The following is a 24,086-nucleotide window of genomic DNA, read 5'->3' as shown; positions in this document are numbered from 1 at the left end:
TTGTATATTAACGTATTATGTAAAAATTCTTAAGATTTTCTTTTTTAATGAATTATATCATTTTTTTTTATAGTTTATTTGTTAGCTACGATGTATTCATTTATTGTACAGTTATATGAAGACTGCCTAAAATTCATGTAAACAGAGTATCAGCATTTGATAAACACATTATACATCTATATATATAAAAATGAATTGCTGTTCGTTAGTCTCGCTAAAACTCGAGAATGGCTGAACGGATTTATCTTATCTTGGTCTTGAATTATTCGTGGAGGTCTAGGGAAGATTTAAAAGGTGAGAAAAATTCGAATAATTGCCGGGATAATCCTCAAAACAGCATTTTTCTATTTCCCATACAAACGTTTTCTAAATAAAATGGAGAGTCAATTTGTAATTTATTACCGCTGCATAAAGTTCAAATTCGCGTGCGCGTTGGAGGATCTAATATCGCGTTCTGAAACTCAACAAAAGTGAAAGTGAATCGCGAACGCGACAAAATTGCATAGTCTCAAAATACATAGTACATAAATAGTGGTCGGCTTCGAGAAACTCAATTTTAGCTAACTTCAGTTGTTAATATAATATATAACTCAAAGGTGACTGACAGTGATATATCAAGGAACAGCCCAAACCATTGGACGGATCGGGCTAAGACTTTACATGCATAAAGCTACTATGACGTAGGCATCCCCTAAGAAAGGATTTTGATAAATTCTACCCTTAAGGGGATAAAATAGGGGATGAAAGTTTGTATAAATGTTCTTAGATTTTCGACTGATTGAACTGAAATTATAGATTGGGGATAAAATTAGTTTGAACCTATAAGTACCGGGAAAATATGTAGCAAGACTTTTATCAAACAGTGGAATTTTATCCTGGAAAACACCTTCACGCGGGCGAAGCCGCGAGCAAAAGCTAGTTACATATAAATGACATTATTAAATATCTTAGGGTAGTTTGAGTTAATTAAAATAGATAATACACTCCCACACGATAGAGATTCGTGGGTGGCATGAACAATAGAGCAACGTGAAACAAGTATTTACATAGCGAAATAGAACGCGAGATCCTTTCGTGGCGGAATTAATGTAACTACTCTGATGTTTAAAATGAAAACACATTTTTAAAGCAAATTGACAAAAACATGTCATTTCGTTCTTTAATCTAAATATTAGGAATGATAATATGTCATAGACTTTAAAACCCTGCCATTCGATTCTCTCTCCTCAATATCGAAGGTATGTCATAGACTAATGAATAAAATTTTTATTTTAGCTATGCCTTATAATGAGAAAAGCTTTGCGATCGGTTATGATACCCTACGTTAATCTGAAGTTCGTACAAAACATGGTATATGTATACCTATAGCAATACTTTAAGTTAGGCGAAAATTGTGTATAAATTTTTTCGTCAATTCGGATGCAGCCTAGGACAAAAACCTTATATAGATTTTACGAGTTTATTATGTAGTAATATTTAAGAAAAGTATCAATTTTATAATATGTTCTGAATTAAGAAGCTAGAAAATACTATATCTTAGGGCTGAGAACATAAAAATAGGTCTAATAAACCTTAATATTCAAAAAACATGATACTTCTAACTTCATTATACAAATAAAGAAAATCAAGTAGTAGAAAAGTCTAATTATTTTCATGGTTATTGAACACAATTAATAACTCAATAGAACTTTTATAAATGCTAATTCGTTGTAGTGAATTAGAGAAATCTATATTTGGCATTATACTACACAATTGTTTATGAATATTATGTTTACTTATTTGTGAATTATAATTATAAAATTAAATGTCCTTGTTTAATCTGTTGACAATTACTAATTTCATAGTTAATAACTAATAATTATTTTACATATTTGTGTTTTTCGTTATTTTAACTATAGTATGGTATTGCTATTAAACAAAACACCATGTTAATGTTTACTCATGATTCGCATAGGATAGGCTTAGGCCAGTGTGGGAGTCATTGTTAACTATTAAGTATACCTTGGGTAAAATGTTCTTTGGTAAGAAATAAATATTTCATTTCATTAATATGTTGACAAAAGAATATTTTAATATTTCCCAGTGTAGTCACACTATACACTTTTTTGAATGAAAGTAGGCTAAATAAAGTTATTCCCAAACTCAGCCCCATGATAGACTAAATATAACATAATTATTTCAACAATTTATGTGATTTTCCCTAACAAAAAAATTGCCAGTATTAAACATTGCCAGTATGTGACAATAAATGACATAGAAAAACAAAACATTGTTCAACTTTCATGTGTAAATATCTGCTATTTAAAAATGTACTAAATTAGGATCCTATATTATAGTATGTTTTACGTTCTTAAATATAAAATATAACTTTTATCTGAATAGATTGCAGCATGTTTTTATGGAAAAAAGGGAATTTTAGGATTCCAATGAGGTAATTAAAATATAGTTTTTTGTTAGGATTGTTAATTATTTAACAGAACAAAAATAATATTTAATACAATTTTAATATGAATAAACTTCAATCAATTTCATGCTGATTATATAAGTCAAATAAATATCATAAAGCATACCAGTTATGTTACTTGGCTATGAAGTTATAGTCAAGTTATTGTATATTATATAACATATTCTATAGAATTTGTACATGATTATGTTCATGTGTTATTTTTATGATGTTTTTTATAGACTGTGGTGAAGGACATTTTTTGTTCCCTCACAAAAAGTCTTACAAACAATGTATCTAGGAAAAAAAATAATGATAGCCATTCCATCATTACAAGCCACTGTGTCAGGATCTAAAAATTACCGACTTTGTCTTGCCTTCAGCATGGCATGGGGATGGTTTCCAATGGACATTAATATTTTTTTAAGTTGTTGATTAGTACCAGTTTCACATGCTTAGGAAGACTTAACTGTTAAGTCAATAGTAACATAAGCACCTTAATAAATATAACAAACTTGTTAATCAAGTGTGTATTATTAAGTTATGTAATGAACTAGGAAGACACCATTTCCCTTCATATGAAGGTTTGACCTGCGGCAACTTTGGTATCACAATGACTAAGACAAAAAAACAAACTACCATCTTTGGTGTAAATTGTGTATTTATTATATTTTACGGCAAGTAATTTGAGGTGAGATTACAAATATTGTATTATAGCATTGGAGACTAATTTTACATTGCTCTGTAATGCTGTATGTTGATAATAATCATGAGTAAAAATAAAAATAATTATGATTAGGTTGATGGTGATTGATATTTGATTATTACAAAATGGTATATTTTTTTTTGTTTTATAAATCTACTATATTTATTATTTTTCATAAATTTTAATGTACACATTTCTTTATAAATAGTAATTGTATCTGCTTAGAGGATTTTAAAGGCCGATTTCATGATGATCTGGATTAAATTATTATATACTTAATACAAATCTTCTAAGTAACATTGTATATCATAAAAATATAAAAATACTATTAAATTATTGATACAGCTTAAACTAAATCTCTATTATGCGATACCACTTTAAAAAATTTATTATGATAAATATACTAAATTCAGAAAATGTAACTTAACCTTCTGAAATTATTAGAATTGCACCAACCGTTTAATGAATTAAATATTTGGCTGTATGACCTCACTGCACCACAATAGGGGACCGGACAGGTATTACCAAAAAATCTGAAATTCAGTTTAAAGTAAAGTTTGTAATATTAAAAATATTATCTCATATTTGTTTTTGTAAAAGAGTTGTGATTTGTATTTTTAAATCAATAAATAAAATACAATAATTATAATATTTTTAGTCTATTCTTTACGGCAAATGAAACACCAATCACGGCGCATGACGTCACACGTGGGTAAAATGTAAACAAACAGACGTCATCTGGATGTCATACCGCGTTGTGTTATTTTAATGCTTTAAAGGTGTTTTTTGACACAGAACTGCTCTAATAATTAATATTAATTTATACGGGACGTTGTTACTATCTTCCAACTTAACGTTTACAGATTGTTTAATCGTTAATCATAATGGACCGCAAAAAATATCGTTGGTGCGTCGTACCTGAATGTAATAATACTTCTATATCTTTACCAAACAAATTATTTATTGATGTACCACGAAAAGCAGATATACGAATAAAGTGGTTGCAGTTAGCAAGACGAACCTACGACGGAATGTCTGCAGACTCACCGATTTAGTTTTGTGAGGATCACTTTGATGTAAGTAATTAAAAAATAGTGTTTCGGTTTAAAATAAATCGATGAATATTTCAATTAATTCAATCATTTTTACACCCAGGGAGGTTATGGTTATGAGATGTATTTATTTATGTTTTAGCTGCCACATGATATGGAATAGAATATTTATTTATATAGAATTTTGGTTGTTACACAGATATTAACACGGTCTATGCAGTGTTGCCAGATCATAATTTCTCTTTGCCCCAGGATTATTTAAAATTTTACCCTTAAACCAATCATAAATAATTCGGTACTTTTTTTTTCTAAATCCTTATCTATGCAGACGCCACTTCTTTCTTCACTTCCACTTCAATAATTATTAATTTAATTATCTCATTTTATTAGGAACAACTAGTTGTACATGAAAATTGTATTGAATAAAAAATTATAATTGTTTCATGGCCTACAATTTTTGTAGGAAACATCTTTCTCTAAGCTCAATATTTATTACAATACCGTGAAACAACAGCTTTAATACCTTAACTTGTAGAATTACCCCGAAAATTACCATAAAAAAATACCCTGCTGATTCAGTTTTACCCTAAATCTAGGGTAAATAACCCTAATCTGGCATTATTGAATCACTGTTCAAATGACAAGACTTGTCAAGTTGCTTAATCCACGTATGACGTCACACGAGACGAAATGACATAATGTAGCGTTTGGGCGGGAATTATAGCTATTTAACTTTTAGGCATGGTTTTATGTACTTTTTAAGCTTTATTTGTGCAAAATACTATTTTTCTTGGCTATTTATATCCACAATGATCAATTTAAAACACCTTCTGAAAATTTGTCCGGTCCCCTATTAACTAATCCTTGATGAGTGTGTTGAGTATTGCCATCCCTGCCATGCTCATAGGTTTAGAAAGCGACAGAATATTCATACACAAGAAATACCTGAATTATTTTGCAGTTCTGATATTTTTTCGTAGTGTGCACATGGCTGAATAGGATGTTGCCTTGCACACTGCTTAATTATAACTTTTTAAAAGTCACACATAACCTAAATATCACGTTCTAGCGGTTTATTGTATAATATGCACTAATAATATCGCTTGTCCTCAGCAAAGCCAGTGTGTCTAGCGACCGATAATGCCAGTGTATTTATTTTTACACATTACGCATTCACAGCTGTCTGTATCGTCTCAGCCCGGCCACCAAGGGAAAATCACTAAATAACTCCACTATAAACTTGCTAAGTTGCCGAGTATACAGACTAAAACCCGACTCCGCTATATTTGGAACCCGTTTATCGAGTACACGAGAGAAATTGTCTGCTCCAAATTGCACGGGCAAATGTACTACTACCGAGCCGGTACGAAAATATAATTATTCGCAATGTGAGATCTACCGTCACCTACCTCTTTCGTGTCGGTAGTGATGAAACAACTCCAAAAAACAATTTCCCAAAGAGAAATCACAGAAAATTGTGCACTACACGGCGACAGTACACAGGGCGTGCTAACCACTCAATTCACAGCCGGCGTGGAAAATTCACAAACGACTAGTCGGAACACTTGAGATTAACAGAAAAAAACACAGATTACACTAACTTAAAATCTATGATTTTCACAAGATATATCCAGTTGAACAAAATAACGAAAAAACGCGCCAACTGTCAAAACTAAAAAACTACAAGCACCGACGCGCCGCGCGACCGCGCGTTCCGAGTCCACTGTACTGACTGACGTGAGGGCACCACACGCGATCCTGCACGATATCCATGCGACTCATGCACTACGCGACTTTCGGCTGATCGCGACGGTACCGCTCTGTCGCAATTTATTTTTCATTTATATTATAATAGTAGCGGTCTCGTTATCACATAATTGACAAAATATTATACTAACGTCAGCCTTATCTAGTATATCGCGATGCGACAAAATGAGATAACCGTTCGAACGTGAATTCTAGCGATAAAGTAATGCGGCCACGGTGAAAAGATCACGGCGAACTACGAAAATATGTACAAGCCAACACTCATCTATATCCGTACGGGATAGACGTTAGCCAGACGCGCATGCGTCAGTCGGCCCGCGGGTACGACGTCAGTGAATGACAAGCCCTGCGCTTGTATTAACCGATCGATTTCAAAAGAATTGTGGTATCTTGAGTACGAGCTGTTATGGAGCCGCTTTTACAATTTGTACTATCACCCCAAAGAGAGTCCGTAAAATACATTTTAGAAAAGGTTTGCTTAACTGTTAAAACGTGGGTAGCTAGCTATAAAATTGTAGAATCGAATCACATACGAAATAACAGTATTTTCTGTTTACGATAATTTCTTTTTAGTCTCTGTGGGAAAATTACATTTTAAAAATATATTTTCTTTGAACTTTGCGATTGGTAAATAGTTTTTCGTACCTACCTAAATCTTAATCTTAAGTTATCATTTATTTTATATTTAAAAATTAAACTTGTTATTTCTGCTCATTCGTTATCACTGTAACAAATTTAATAACACACAGTTTAGTATATTTTTTGGTTTTGTTTTCTCCTCGTTTATAAATGAAGGCAAAAGCTCTCAGCTGAGGCGGAGAGTAAGCTTAAAAATCACGTATGCTCCATGTATGGATTCGGATATCTTTATAATTTTAAAATTAAATTCTCATAGTTCGTAGGTTTAAGGTTACGCAACGCCATGGCCGAATAGATTTTAAAAATACAATAATGTATTATAATAATTAGGTTTATTTTTTTCTGACTAATTTTTATAAGTGAGAGTAAAAATAACTGGGATTCCGTTATAAAACTGGATTTTATTCAGTAAGGTCGCCTGTTTACAATACGTCAGATGAACGTTTACTTGGACAAAATTGAGTACATTTTTATTAGTTACTAAATGAATATGTACATTATTATGTGGCTATAATTGTATGTAATATCGGTATTAAAACAGAAGGCCTTCCTAGTTTTCTGTTTTAGACCTTAGTAAGTACTTAATTAAAACTTCTAAGTGCAAATTGGGACGTAAAAGCGCTTGCACAACGATAATAATATTATTATGTATGCAAAGGCACTCGCAAAAACTGTCTGAATGCGATAAAGTCAAAAACTACCGACCGGCTTCACATAACATTTGGTATGGAAATAGTTTCACACTCTGGAAGACATAGATTACCTACTTTTACCACGGAAAAAATTATATCAGGGCTTTTATCCTAGAAAAACTTTTGACGAACCCGAGAGCAATAGTGAAATATAAAAATCACTGGTAGTAGAATAAGTTAGTTCAACATTAGAGATGATCACAACCAGCATTGAGAAAAAGTCCCGAGTCATCTGTTATTTTTTTAATAATTCAACACGCTGTGTAAAGGAAGTCCTAAAATGGCTGCGGAATTGAGGGTAGAACGTTTATTAATCAAACTTGATTGATTAGCTGTCGTGTGAAGTTGTAACCTTGATTTTCCCAGAAGGCCTCGTGGACGGTTACTGTGAGTGTGTTTTCTTGCGTAGCGTGAATTAAGCAGCGATGTTGAAAATATCGATTTAGTTTTTAGAATACGAAGAGGACCTCCAGATAGGATAAATTTAAATGTATCTTAATATACTTACGAAAGGTTTGATTATGTTCATGTAAAACAGTTTGGGCCCTAAGTAGAAGGTGTCTAGGGTTATCATCTTAGGACGGCATACAAGTCGATATTCTAGGGACAATTTATTTTCCATTTAACTTTTCCCCATTGCTCCCACAGCATAGGCACGCCAGTCCTACAATGGTAAAGTGCCATTGTGACTTTGTCCGGAACAAAAAGTATATATAATTTAGGACATATTTTATTATTCTATGTGTTCAATTTCGTCCAAATCTATGAGACGGTGCGTTTACTTTTGTCTCACATCACAATTTTTCACATTTATATAAGTAGGATTCATGCTTATCAGTTGTATTTTATTGATTTCCGTTGCAGTTAAACAGAGGAGTATTTCCAAACACTGGCGGAGCTTCGGAGCTGGTAGTCATAAAATGCACGCCCTACTTAAACTTGGCTTTAAAAGTTGCATTGGCGGTTGTATGCGGGATAATCTAGTTAAATAATAATATAAATCCTTTATTATATACTGTCCCGCTGTTCGGCATGAGGCTCCTGTAGTACTAAATAGGTTTAAGCCTTATTCCACCACGCTGGCATAGTGCAAGTAAGCAGAGTTTACATACCTTCGAAATTCTTATGAACTGAGGTATGCAAAGTTTCGTCACGATGTTTTCCACTGTTAAAGCAAACGGGTATTCACAAAGACACTGACTTATAAGAGCATGTTTTAGTAACCAGAATCAGATGTATTGTATATGGTACTTAAATTTGATCTCAGATAAATATTACATCAATTGGGGAACCACGATAGATATGTATATAAGTGGCTAGATGTAGGCAGTTTCCAAGATGCCGGTCTGGAAATCTCTGGAAGAGGCGTATGGGCAACTTATGCCTGATAGTGATGACGGTAAATAATATGACTCAACTTACGACCTGCAAGTCAACATATATGTGTTAATTCGTACCTATTTTTCCATTTTATTACAATAGCGATTAAACACAATACCAACGGTTTATGAAATCATCCCAAATGACTCGTGTTTATTTTAAACTCAAAAGACGAAAACAAGTTAATATTGCTTCACTATCCCAGTAAATGGCGATTAAAATATTAAGTCCTATGTCAATAGCACACAATACGTTTAATATTTTGTTTGGTCACAGACGGAAATATATCCAAGTTTTAGACAACGCAATCTTTGTTTAAACAAAAGTGTCGCATAATCTTCACGAGTGAGATGGGCAAATATGGCTATCATGCCTATTTTATTTTATTTGGGACAACAAACAATTGTGTAATAACACTTTGAATAAATACAAAATTATAGTAGTAGGCGTAACAATTACACAACTGCTTGTTCTTATTCTGAGTACACAACCAACACTGTTATCCACAGAGTAAAAATACCTATATAACAACAATTTTTTTTTTATAAATCACTAAAGTGATTTTGGAACGTTCGGGTTGTCTTTCCTTTGTGTACTTTCTTCTGCTGTGTTTACCCTTTTAAAAATACAAGAGTGTCAATATGTTATGTATGTTCTTCACAGTCGATGGCAGTATACTTTGACATCACGTGCCTTCTAGTCAATTTCAACCGTAAACACGTCCTAGCTTATTTGGTACATTTTTATGAAGGCTGAATATAAAGAAGTTCCGTTGTCCCTTTTTATATTTTTATTTAAGGTAAATATATTTTGGGTACAAAAATAGTTATGAATATTGAAAGTATAGGATGTCATTGCCGTTAAATATTAATTAGTCTTAATTTAGCTATAGTTTCGTAATATTGAAGTTACTGGAAATCTAGGTCACCATACTTTGGTAAGAGATATTGGTCTCAACATTCAAGATGTAGGTAGATATCGTATTATAAGTACATATTATTTGAGTTTGATAATAAATTTTGTATACCACCATACCTATACTTAAGATACAACAATAGCACTTTTATAAACAATTTCCCTCGAAAATTTTACCGCCATATTGGACACAAATCAATTAATGGCGTGTGAATTAAATATTTTTATCGTAAAGTTAAACGGTAAATGTTGTACACCTATTAGTAGGGTACGTGTCAGATGCACAGCATCCTTGTACTGTAGTACCTTGTGTTATTGCATTCAATATTATAATATGTCAGTGGCGCAAGGTAAAATTTACCGAAAGGTAAACCCACACATCATATAGATACTATATGCATAAATTCGGTCTGCAAATCGTTCTGATGATAATTGGATTTTACATAAATTCTAAATAATGGGAAGCTGATAGGAATCGTGTTAGATGGACCTGTCGCCCCTGATATGTAGTATTGTTGGTTTACTTTATTGCAATAAATAAGTTCTTGCAAAGCGTTTGCCCGACGAGTGGACCGATCTTACTGAAACGGCATACTAACGTATAAATGTGACTCATAACAAGACAAAAGATTAGTTATAAAATTTCCAGTTCTTCTAAACGTCACCTCATTTTATTATAATAATAGCACGTTTACTTGTTCATCGCTTGACTCACACACTGAGTCAGATTGGATATATTTGCATTTTTTTTTATTTTACTTTGGTGACTTAACTCTAACAATAAATAAAGCCCAATAAAAATATTGACCAGTATAAGTTCTTGTATCCCTTGATGATCGGTACAATTTTGTCGGCTTGCATAAGCGCCTTTTCCCGTTTCACATGATCATGCGATAAGGCGCCATATAAGCCAGTTAACCTTTTAGCTCGTTAAGTTATCTCTTCTCGTGCTGCCCACTGCCACTTCAGTTATCATTTAAGCATTGTTTGTCCTTACTACTATCTCTATACTACCACAGCTTATTTCGTTCCAATTTGGTACCGATGTTAACTACAAAAACTAACCCGTATGGGGACGTGTCGATCATCTACGGAAGGATTTATTCCGAGAAAATTGGGATAGAAATCTCAAGGGGAGGAAAAGCATATACGCTAAAACTAGACCAAGAGGGCCAAAGCAAAGTAACTAAAAAAAATAGTTCCACACAAGCCGTCTCTCCCCTAATGACAGGAGCCTTGAAGTGATTAGAGCACTATCTACCTTTAGATACGACATGCGACACGTAGAATGCGTCAGTGTTATCTAAAACAAATATAAACTTAATTACATGTGTAGTTAATGAAATCACTGGTGGATGCGGCTGTTGCTGTTTGGACTGCTAAAAATAACGTGATATTTGTCGACTACACCGCCGAATACGTGGTTAGGGCGAAGTTGTCTTTGCTAAAAAATCCTAAGATGTACTAAGAAGAGATAAATATTTTTATACGATGTGGCAACAGTAGCGTTCTCTTGATGGTAAACTATTGCTCATACAGTATAGTGATGTCACACGGAAACGGAATTACTAACATTCTAATTTCATGGTAGTGAGACATTTGATTCTAAATCGCATATGTTGTTGGGGTATAATATTAAATGCTGTTTAGCTGGTGCATCTTAGTCAGAAGGTTGGATGCATTTATGAAAAGAGCATGGATGTCGTATAAATATATTGTTGAAACCCCAGATGCCACTTATTTGTACAATAAAACCGATAGAAATAACAGTTTATCGAAAAATAATATCAATATTTTACAAATAGTAGTTAATCAATGATCGATTTGTCAGATAATCGAAATATCCATGTAGAATTTATCTTAACCCAAAAAATTGGTGATTTAGTGGGTATTTGTGTCTAATTGTTGTTATCTATCGACGCCGCATAAGGAATAGATACTTTTAATATATTATTAAAATTAGGAAATATAACTTAATGAACAAGTAGGAGATCAGACAGCGTTCAGAGCCGTGATCAGGAATTCCGATCATCCAAACGGGTTACCATATTTTAAGAGGCTGAAACAGACGTAAATTTCAAGGGAAATATTTCTACAATAGAATAAGCTAACCTTCACGTAGGAGTGAAGGTAACTAATGGACATAATGAGACTTAAAATCTCACTTCTCGGGATGGCGAGCGCAGTCGAATACCAAACAATTGTAATTCAAGGTGTTGGATGTTGTTTCTACTGATTACGGGCGGTATCGCTTACCATCAGGCGAATGGCAAGCTCGTCTCGTCATTCACAGCAATAAAAAAAAAGGAAAAATATAAGAAATCATTATAAAAAAAAAGGAGTACAAATATATTCTCAACGAATGCCAGTCGCATTGATTCCCTGCTTTTGTCTTTTGGAATATTCGTGAACTTATATTTGTCAACAATAGCAGAATGTTAAAAATAAGCGCTACACAATATGCAGTTTTACGGCTCCAGCCAGCTGCCAACAACGACGAGGTATAACATACCTCAGATCTTCCAGACAACCTTGAATTTTAAAAAGAAAGTGACATATTTTATGTCGAACGCTATATGTCACATTCCCAGACGGAATGCATTGAAGAGATTGGAATATGTACTTAATTCCACCGGTTTAATATTCAATATCGGTTAATTAAAGACAAGTCTATTTTGGATTATTTAGAGAAGACGGGGCATTGGTCTTTAAAACTAAAACTGGTAGACAAATTCCATAATATTCCATTCCTAAGTTGAAGTTGCATCAACATTTCTCAGGCATTATAGCTGTCTAGGGACCACCAGAAGACCTAATTATTCGTTGGCTATCTGATACAAAAAATCTGTATGTAAAATCATAACGGAACATCATACATTTATATAACATTCTGGAGTTAAAATTATTTGTGCAACATCAATAAAATGTACGCTGCACTTATCCTTCGTCGGTAAAGTAAAGATAAGTAAAAGAAGAAAAATCATGAAATTTAAGCTTTGAAATAGACTTGAGGTTTGAAAATTCTGTCCTATCTACAAAGTCTATGGTCTATATATAACCCAGATAAGTGGCTTACGGCGAAACACAAACTATTTTGAAATAAAAAATGGTAGGTAATCCTCCAGTGTTCTATTAAAACGATGAAAATTAAAAAATCTGTACTACACTAAAAGATAATATTTTTATCAAGTCAAGGTATTTTCTGATAATCAAGTGAAATAAAACTGATTTAATTAGTATCGAAACAGGAAGACAGTTGGACAGCTCAAGGCAAGCGATGGATGGAAAACATTCAGAGTTTAATGCGGCTGAAACTTCAGTTTGAAACATAAAAGACTAGTGATTATTTCATTGTGAATCAACAACCCAACGGGCCGGTAAAGACGGGGAGCGCAATTTAATTTTGGAGTAAATGCGGATTTAGAGGGACAGCGTGGGGGCCCCGCCTCCATAAGCCCGCGCTTATTGGCACACAGTGAAGGTACATTTGGGGTTCTAAAGTAAATATACTGAAGACGGTTGGTAAATTAAATATCATAAATCAAATCTTTGATTGCCAAATGCTTAAACATTGTGTTCATTACAATTTTGTAATAGTTGACATTAAGGGTGTAATTTTGATAGGAGTCATTTGAATACAGGTATCACAACTGTTAAGTAAAACGACGACAAATTAAATACGAGGTTATGTTGTCAAAAGTACCTTCTTATAAAATTACTGTTCTCTTGTAGTAAATTGGTGTTATGAACAATGCATACATATACAGAAATCCCAATCCAACCTTTCGCAAAGTGTATGTGTTGTAGGCAACGAACAAAAACAAAGCAAATTGTTATTTGGTGGCATATGGTAAAAAAATCATTTGACATCACTATGCTCTGATGCCTTCGCAATATTGTGAAAGGAGATTGGAAATAATAAAATAATGCCCCTGGATATTCCTGGATACGTCCCACCTTCACAATACACATGTTTTGTTAGTCAGAATTGATTTCAGTGGAAACGATGGTCGAAAATTGGCATTGATTGATATATTTAAGCCATTATATATTTGTGATTTATACGAAGCATTTTTTTGCTTATTGTGTTTTTAACTGATGTGTGTACTATAAAACAATATTTTTTTGAACCAAATACGATTACAGTTTTTTTATTTTTGTTTCATCGCTAATACTGGTATGTAAGGGTATTGTATGATTTTAAGCACTTCAAATTCAATACTCGCGCAAAACACTTGTATCTTAATTCTTAGTGCCTGCCAAAATTGTCGGATCATTTTTCTAAGGGACTATGACAAAGTTTAGATCGAAATGAGGTCTATAATTTATATCACCCTCTTTTACTCTGTGAATCTACCTATACTAATATATGAAGCTGCAGAGTTTGATTGTTTGTTTGAACGCGCTAATCTCAGGAACTACTATGAATTATGACTTTTTAACTTTTCCCCCGGGAACATATTTATGCCGGCAAAACTTATTCACGTAGGCGGAGCCGCAAACAAAAGCTATATGTACACGACTTATAAGATGTACATTATTGACCTCAGAACACGTGTTGTGTGTGTGAGACGGCCTTAGGTGGACGTGCACAGAGCAACCGCTAGGGCCTCGCGCTTACAAGGGCTTCAGGTGGTGCCTGTTCACTTCTAGCGTGTCTTAGAGTATATTTTTTACGATCTTACCAACGAAAGTGTTAAAAGCAGGGAACCTTTTTTTGCTCTGCCTGGGTCCTCGCGTCCTTCAGAGCCACCACTGGGTAGAAGTAACACCTAGAGTCTTCATATCAAGGAACCCGGCTCGTCTCTGAGCTACTATAATGCTCCTCACAAATGTGTTAACTATTTGCCAGCCTGTTTTAAACTAAACAGGTAGTCCACACCTAGCCTTGTCAGATATGCCTTGAACATTCTTTATTAACATTACAGTGGCCTCATCGTAACGCGATGAAATTAGTCCACGTCAAAATAGAACAGTTCAAACAATATACAGACTAAACAAACAGAAAACGTTATTTTCACATTTAATATATCCGAATGAACCCCAGGATTAGCATGTTTGGATATGACCGTAAGTGGATTATTGTCATGAATAATGTTGACTAAAAATATATAAATAAGCGGCGATAGCCTAGTTGGTTGTGGAACGGACTGCCGAGACGAATGGCCGCAGGTTCAAATCCCAAGGGCACACACCTCTGATTTTTCTAAAATGATGTGTGTTTTCTTTGTGAATTGTCACTTGCTCTAACGGTGAAGGTAAACATCGTGAGGAAACCTGCATGCCTGAAGAGTTCTCTATAGGAATTTCGAGGGTGTGTGAAGTCTACCAATCCGCACTAGGCCAGCGTGGTGGACTAAGGCCTAATCCCTCTCAGTAGTAGAGGAGGCCCGTCCCCAACAGTGGGACATGTATAATACAGGGCTGATATTATTATTATTATTAAAATAAATTATTTATATTATTTATATATAAACAGTGCCTTCATTTATACATATAAAACAAAGTCCCCTTTAAGTCTACCTGTATGTTATGGATTTTCTCAAAATGTACAAGACGGATTTTTATGAAATTTAGCATGGAGATAGTTTGAGATCCTGGGAAGGTTATAGGCTACTTTTTATCCCGAAAAATATATATAGCGGGACTTTTATTCGGGAAAACTCTATCACGCAGGCGAAGGCCGGGCAATAGCCATTTTTGGATAAAGCAATTTTTCTGTAGTGTTTTTTGCATTCTAAAGGTGAGAATGGATTTTAATAAATAGCTCAGAATCTTGACTTTCGTTCATCATCAATTAGGACCTAAATTTCCGTACCTCTTTAGGTGTTGTTATCCTAACTTTACTATAACATATGAATTATAATTCTATCAAAATGTTGTAAAAGGATAAAGATATCTAACAGTGATTGTGAGGACAACAATCTAATCTATAAAACAGTTTAAAAACGTGGGTTTGGTGTTGCTTCCGTGATTGTAGAATGTTCTTAAGACGATATAATAATCTTATTATAATATCAGGAATAATAATTTATATTTACCTTAATAAAAATTTTAACTACATTGACGTACTGGTTGCTGCATTTTGAAATCATTTTCTAAGAATAAAAGTTGCACAATTGTTAGAGATATGAAGGACATTAAGGTTTTATTTTATCAACACTTGCGCTGCAAAGTGACCCCGCTGCACCTGGTGGTAAGTGGAGTGGGGTACAATAGAATGTCGATTGACGAGAGATGATTACCCTCGGCAGTCGACACAATTATGCCGGCCTCTTGGAACCGGATACGGACACACTTACGTGGGCCACTATGATGGGTTTTAACACCTTGTGTACGGTGGTCGCTATCTGAACGGATATAAAACTAAATTTAGTCTGTCCGTGTGATAATAATTATTCCTTTCAGTGGTTTAGTTGTTAACAATCAGCCTAATGTCGGCACCAATTTTCACATATATTATCAGACCAGCTTTTGCTCGCGGCTTGGTCCGTTTGAATGAGTTTTCTTGTGATAAAAATACCGCTATATATAAAAGTAGACTGTGTTCTTTCCAGGTCTGACACTATTTCCACATTAAAACCCATAAAAGTCTATTCAATCGTTTTTGAGTTTATTGCGTTCGGGCAGACGCGGCGGGGGACTTTGTTTTTAATAATATGCAAGAATTCTTATTTTTATTGTGAAAGTTTGATTAGGTACTCAAATTATAATATTAAAAAACGTAATTTAACCGATGAACCTATAAAAATTCTATGTATTGAATAATAAAAAACACAAAATTCCGAGCAAGATAATTTTAAGTTAGAACAATGAAAATTTTATTAAACTTTTTATGGATGTTATTCTTGTTACAACTTGTTAACGTTCTTCATTTATTTCAAGACTAGTTTAGTTTAGAATGAGTTATTTTTAACTACTTCTGACTTCATAGTGGAATTTGATTAACTGAGTTAATTACTGCGCAGAAGATAAGGTACAAAATATTTATCAACACGTAATGGATTACTGTCTACTGCTATGTTGTATATTGATTTAAAACTTGATAATTTGATTGTAACGCACCTTATTCTTTACGTAATGTTGAAGTTGGCTTTTATTCTTACAACCAGGGGAGGAGGAAATCACCTGATGCTAAGGGCTACAATTTATTTATTTATAAAGATACACTAAACAGATTACTGACAATAATAATCTAAATTACATTATAGTGGATCTAATGGCTAGTCAGAATCCAAATAGAAGTGTATACAACTTATTCAAATTAGGTGACACGTACATGTTATTTAGTTACAAAATAATAATAATAAATATAAAATACGTTAGCTAATGTAAGGCAGACGATGTGGGAGTGTTATTTGACTTGGGTGCTGTGGATATTATGTATTTTACTGAGCGTCAATTACAATTGCTTATGAACTGTAAGAATACTGAATATTAAAGCTCTGAGGGGCACTCGTCACTCCGAAATTACTAACACCGTTATAGCAGTGGTGAAGCGTCCATACAACCCAATTCTTACCGGCGTCCCTTTTACGTTTGTCTTAGTTTTTCTTCTGTTAAATTGTCCGCTATATGTTAACTAAGGCAATTATTTTTGCCTCGGATTACCTTTTGAAATATTTCACTCTTCACCACTGCCGTGTAGCCAACAATACTACAGTCGAATCCGTTTATAATGACATCGAAGGGAATTGACAAACACGTCATAATAAGCGGACGTCATACAAAGCGTTTTGTGAAAAAAAAAAATATGTAAATAGTATGCATGTATTTAAGTACTTTAATAGAGAAATATAGTAACTTATAAAATAAAAATTGCACGTAATAAGTACATACCTATGTATGTACATAAAAGTTGTATTTTTTAATGTAAGTAATCTGTAATTTTTGTCTGCTTTTGTTTTTTTATTTTATTGTAAAAAGTCTCTAATACTATTGTGTATAGAAGACATCGCTATGTCAATTACTCACTGAGATTCAAAACAAAAACGAGCCACGTGCCGAACGTCGTCGGGAATCAAGGAACATTACCATTATATTCGACTTTTTTATAAAGAATCTTATATGAAAACCAAACTTCGTAGTGTAATTACGTCATAATAAGAGGTTGGTCAATATAGGCAGAGTCATAATAAACGGATTATACTGTATTAGGACGCACAATGCGTTCGAACAGATCGGGTCGGAATTTCATTGTAATCCTTAACTTTATCTGACAGACAACTGAAGTAAGGGTGTATCTCAATATTAGCCAATCACAGCGCTCTATACCTTCACATTGAGAAGATTGTCAAGCCGAAAACACTAAGAACCAGACTTATTATCACAGCATTGCTCCGTTCTTAGCTAATAGTGAAGGGCCTTAGTCGTTAGTTTCATAATATCCGGTAATACAATGCTATATATTTTTTCCGTCAAGGTTGTTACTAATTGGAAAATGGATCAATAAATAAATTATTGTTATTATCAAATTATCTGATATGCAATGGTCTGATCGAAACGGCGCCACGTGAACGATTACCATTTGTACGCATTCAAGGGTTGTTACATACATATCACGGCTCTATCACATAAGGGTAGGCAGAGACTATGGATTGCCACTTTGCACTATTCTGACATACTTCCCTTGCTTCTCGCTCCGTTTTTATTCACGTTAAATTTAATTCTGATTGGAAATTGCATAATTGAAACATAAACCATTACTAAATGTATTCTAAAAACATGTGTGTTGTGGGTTTTGATCCCGAAGAGGTAGGCAGTGGTGGAAGGGCAACCGCCTTACGCCATCTGTGTTCCGTCCTATGATGTGATGAGGGACGAACCTATCGTCATAACCGGTAGCAGTGGCGATGGGTGAATATTTTCAAAAGGTAACCCGAGGCAAGAAAAATGCATTAGTTAACAAATCGCGGCCAATTTTACGGAAAACAAAAACTAAGACAAACGTAAGTAAGCCTAAAAGGGAAACCGGTGGGAATCGAATTGTATGGACGCTTCGTTACTGACCGGTAGTAATTCTAAATGTATTCTGTAATATAACAATTTATGTCTTGTTAGGTTTTTATGAATTGCAAAATAGCTCATTTAAAAAGCATAAAAATTGCCACAACAAAGGCCTCGTATTTTTCAAATGTTTCCGTCATTAAATTATTAACTGCTACTGTCAATAAACTTACTTATAGCTAGTGGTGACGAAAGGTCCCTATAACGCGATTCCTGCCAGCTTTATATAATATAATTATTGTAGAATCTAATTATCATTATAATGATTTACAGGCCGCATTAATGTAGGAAAACATCGTGAGGAAACCTGTATACCTGAGAAGCTCTCTATAGAAATTTCGAAGGTGTGTGAAGTCTACCAATCCGCACTAGGCCAGCGTGGTGGACTAAGGCCTAATCCCTCTCAGTAGTAGAGGAGGCCCGTGCCCAGCAGTGGGACAGTATATAATACAGGACTGATATTATATATTATATGTTTATGAATATTAGGAGTTATATATTGTGTCAGGTTCCCTATTCGAAAATTCCACCTTTCGCCACTGATAGCTAGATATATTAATATGTAACTTATCAAAGCTTTCCAGACATCTTGGAAACGGGATACAACCAGCGACTTACATATCTAACGTGGTTTCCCCAAATGAAATATTAATCTTAGACCTAATTTAAATACCAAATACATCTGATTCGCTAACTAAATTATGCGCTAACTATAAGTTACGTGTCTGAATAATATTTGTAAGATGCATTGACCCAAACCACAGCAATGAGGCTTGCGCTTATGTTAACGTAAAACGATATTAAATACCTCAATACAATACATATGAAGCCAGACTGTCGCTATACAACTTCAAAATACTTCCGAAGACGCCAAAAGTAGCCACAAATCTACATTTTACAACATAATCAGCATTAAAAACTAATAATCCAGGACATACTGCTGATAATAATAAAGCATTTTACTATCTTCTGACGCACGTTACGTTTTGACGCACATTTTTAAATTGATAATGTTGTAATGATAAACAATGCCGCATTGCTTTATCGCATTTTCTTAGATTGGGTAATTTTAGCTATGCATTAATTTGGTATGTAAATAGGTGAGTGTTTGTGTCGTATGTAGTATGTTACATTCTTATTCCATTGAGGCCGTAGAAAGAAAGAAAGATGTATCTATTACTGGCGTTGAAACAACAAAACAACAATACAAACAGCTAATATAAATAAGTATATATTTCTAAGATTACTTACAATAAATAAACACTTTATTTAGCTGGATGCTGTCGTACCACGTTAGTAGTACTGCAGCGCTGATTTTCTATGAGAGGGTTTGACCTCAATGGCTCTATAGATTCATCTGTGATATTCCATTTCAATAGTCAAATAATATTGCATCCAACGCAGTTAATCTTCAAATCGCCTGCACACTTGTGTTTTACAAATATTTATTTTCTCTTCACATAAATAGAAACTTTACACAAAGAAAAAAACAATTAACGTAGCGTGTATAGGTGATTCAGTTTTGAATTTATTCAACAACTTTTTTCACTGACTACTTATACGGATATAAGTACTGATCCAGCGCGAGATATATAATTTTATTTTTTTAATTGGGTAGTTTCGGCCCGACGTTACCTATCAATATACTAGTAGTTTGACATCTAGACAAACTTACGAACAATACGAAGAAGCGAATTTATATATAGACTATTTACTAAAATATGAATAACAAAAAGTCTTTGAAACCAACCCGGCACTGGCACATTCATTCCGATTTCAAACAACAGTGACAACTGACTACACAAGGTTCAAATTTCGAATTAATATTGGACGTGGAAAATTCATAAAAACATATTCCAAATTCAAATATTTCTCGTCAAACTTCCGTAACTTATAAAAAATTATAATTTTACATAATGCTTCAATACATCCGAGATCTTATTTTATAAAATACCACACTATAAATAAAGAATCGAAAGAACATTTCCTCTAAAAAAAATTATCACTCTGTAGAAAAAGACAAAGTGACTGAAGTCTATATCTGTCTTTTGCAAATTTATTTCCTCTATGCGTATGCTTTAAAAGTGCTAATTCTTCTTTATTTTCGTGTCTATTCTATTGCACTAAATACATAAAAAACGTAGCTGATTAAAAAATCAAAAATATATTTGAATTTGGAAACAAACTAATCGAAAAAGGTTTTATTGTGGATTGAAAAGTTTTTGTTCAACTTCTACCATTCTAGATCTCGGTATGACATAAATTTCAACATTGACGCAAGACTTTGTATTACTCGGGCTTGAAAGACCATTGTTCTTGGAAGATCCGAGAGTGGATCATGTAACTTTCTGATTGAAATATGTAGAAATGGTTGTTGCTTTTATAGTAATGCATAATATGCTGAATATATTTTAAAGTAAAAAATGTATAAGTACATTATTGTGATTGTGATATTACCCGTATTAATTGATAGTAACACTACACTACGCTCGTAATTTCTCACAATTTCCAATATTTATCCTTAGAGGAACAACTAATTAAAGCAACAAATTCACTCGTAATTTAAAATCATACCAATATTTAAAATTGTACTAGTTGTTGTCAAGCGAAACTGCGTCAACAACTAAGTGACTGATTAATTCTTAAAATAAATATTTTTTAAATTATACGAAACAAACTTGAGAATTGTTTTAAAACCTCAAGCCACGCAACGATTATGTTTCTATTTTGATATAGAATATATTACGTCAATGATTTTGAAACCTTTTTTTTACAATTTATAACAAGAACCGTTATTACTCTGTAATTTTATACGTTCTACGTAGATTTTGGATCTCGATAAATTTTATTGCTGTTTTACTTTGCTTAGTAAATAATCACCACGTGGTTATGAAAATCGTTTATCGACTGTTAGGTTGGTGAAACCAGAAATCATTTCTTATACTGTGCTTGTATTGCCTATGCGGTGTATTTACGGCTCATGTCATTAATTATTGCGATAGTGATGGTGTAGATTAAATTCTTCCCTCGAGCATGTGGCTTTGAGAATTCATTCCATACATTATTGACGCACAAGTTGCGGCGCCAATTGCAAGAAATTACGTATAATTAGTTTAAATAATTAATTTTTAGTCTTTGATTTTGAAATACCAGAATATAATTTATTAAATTGACTATTTAATATATTTTTGCTATATATAATTTTATAAATTGCGAGTAGATAGCTTCTACAAATACGGTTAGCAACTAGCTTCCGTCTGCTTCAAACACAATCGGTAATCTTTGGAGATTGTAAAGGCTCAGGGATCAAGATGGATAGTGCGGCAAGAAATATCTTTTTCTTGAACCTTGTTTGTTAGACCAAAATACATACACTCATGCCTTTTATCCTCGAAGGGGTAAGGCAGAGGCTCAACTGTGTACCTATTTTCCGACGTGCATATTCCGTTCTATGATGTGATGGCGGCAAGCTTCATCATATCAGGTACAAATTCTAGACTCCGGGCTAATACTGACTAAAAACCCATTATTTTACCCGACCTGGGTATAAAACCCGAGACCTTTGCACTGCAGTCGTACTATAATACAACAACGCCACTGACGCAGCAAATAATTAATCTAAATTAATTCTGACAACAAAATGTAAACGTTATTTTTCATAGGTTTATAATAGTCATATCTTACGAACACGATGCCGAAGCCTGGCTATCGAATTTAGGCTATTATCTGTAGAAGCACGTGGCAACACCCCACGCTTCACGATTTTTACTGCCGCGTGGTTTCGCGTGGGATGGTGGTAGATTTATGTTCCGCCTTTATCCCACTTTAGAATGATTCATAACTTGTCTATGCCTTATGAATACAAGGTACCTAAACGCTAAGATAATATCGTAATACCGACAAAATTATCAAACAAAATCAGTATAAGAAATAATGCGTGCATATAATAGAGTAATATTTCGTATACAATACTTTTAGTTAAAGCCTTTTAAAATCATTTGGGCGGCCCGCCCGGCGTCGGTGACGTCACGCGGTGCGCGCGCACCCCGGATCGATACGCGCCCCCCCACAGCGCTGCAGCTAGACGACTTGTTAGCTCAGCAACTTGTTAATCATCACGAGTACGCTTCAAGCGCTGAATTGTGGATGTTTAAATTGTGCCGCGGAAAACGTACGATTTGGCATTGTGAGCGGCGAAATGTCAACATTTTTATTTTTTATTGTAAATATATTTAATTTATGTCGACGTTTCGATATAGCATTATGACGTGTAATAATTTGGGTTCATAATTGATATTAATTTGATGTGAAAGTCATTGTGTGCTTAATGTAGTCATAATTTTGTTACGACCTTTTTGTAGATTAATTTATTTTTATCAGGTGATATAATCATTATTAAGAGTATCCCATTGATTTGTATTAAATTGAGTCTTCTGAGATAGAATTAACGTTGAAGATTTTTCGTTACGTAACATTGTTATTTTTATACATTATTTTGCTTTGAATTTTAATTTAAAAAATAGGATAAATCCATGTTTTTTATTAGTCATATACTTATGCCTCAAAAATTATGTACTCTTGGGAAGGCACACTACCAACCAGCATATAAAGCCATTCCAGATATATTGTTAATTACCTTCTTTTGTATGTTTCTCCTACGTGTCTAAACATATAAATAAATATTATCTTCATTACTCTCCTAACAGGGTATTATTATACATTTCTTATACTGGAGTTTTTTTTTAATAAACTATAATAATTATATTCTAAATATTAAACAAATCTATAAACCTTACCTTTACGGATTCGTCAGACCAGCACGCTAGGCTTCTGTGTCAGCCGTTGGATGCGCGTGCGCGGCTGCCGCTGCATCACACACGCCGAACACACCTCGATGACACACGCACACACCGTCCCCACCACGCCTTTATATCAATAGTACTATACTCAACACCTACCTAGAACCACTCAACTATACCAAACACATCGTGTACTGAGGTAAGGCAGTCACTAACTAACCGATTCTACAGTTCGCACTCCGGATTAGGCGTTCGAAATTCGAATTACGAATTTTGAAATCCAGCTCCCGCGCTATTACCTACATTCGCGGTTTTTGTGTGTTTTACGCGGCGGAGCACGCGTCGTATACCCGTCTCGCTCCATATAAGCCGTTTTAGATGGAGGTTCGGTATCGTCGTCCCTGTCACACGGCTCGCATTAACCTGGAACAAACGAGGGCCTGATTAGCTCGAGTAAAACGAGATGTTTATCTTAAACGTGTACTGCAATCAGGACAGAAATAAAAAGATGCATTTATAATTTTGAAGAGAAATTCGTGGAATAATCAAGAAAACAAATATTTTACACTTTATAAGGTAATAAAGCGTTTTGAAGCGCTTAAATTTGTACATGCATTATGTACGAAGGGTTATTGTGAAGTTTATGAGATGTAAATAAAATATGTGTCGTAGCAAGGCGGTGCTTGC

At 33.9% G+C, this 24,086-nt stretch overlaps 1 protein-coding gene across 5 annotated transcripts in view; it reads right to left on the bottom strand.

Annotated features, from left to right (window-relative positions):
- The window catches only part of LOC115456009 (plasma membrane calcium-transporting ATPase 2), a 151,527-nt gene extending 127,723 nt beyond the window's left edge, over positions 1–23,804 (bottom strand). For 4 of the 5 annotated variants that reach the window (XM_030184846.2, XM_030184854.2, XM_037438716.1 and 1 more), the window contains exon 1: positions 5,611–6,026. The gene's annotated coding sequence lies outside the window, so the exon portion shown is untranslated. Of the gene's footprint in view, positions 1–5,610; positions 6,027–23,396 lie in introns of those variants that run through there. The other variant, XM_037438715.1, reaches the window with a different exon arrangement.
- Between the last annotated feature and the right edge of the window lie 282 nt (positions 23,805–24,086).

The sequence above is a fragment of the Manduca sexta genome, chromosome 3 (assembly GCF_014839805.1).
Source record: "Manduca sexta isolate Smith_Timp_Sample1 chromosome 3, JHU_Msex_v1.0, whole genome shotgun sequence".
NCBI lineage: Eukaryota > Metazoa > Arthropoda > Insecta > Lepidoptera > Sphingidae > Manduca > Manduca sexta.
The sequence above is the reverse complement of the archived record's forward strand: the minus strand, read 5'-3'. Positions and strand labels throughout refer to the sequence as shown.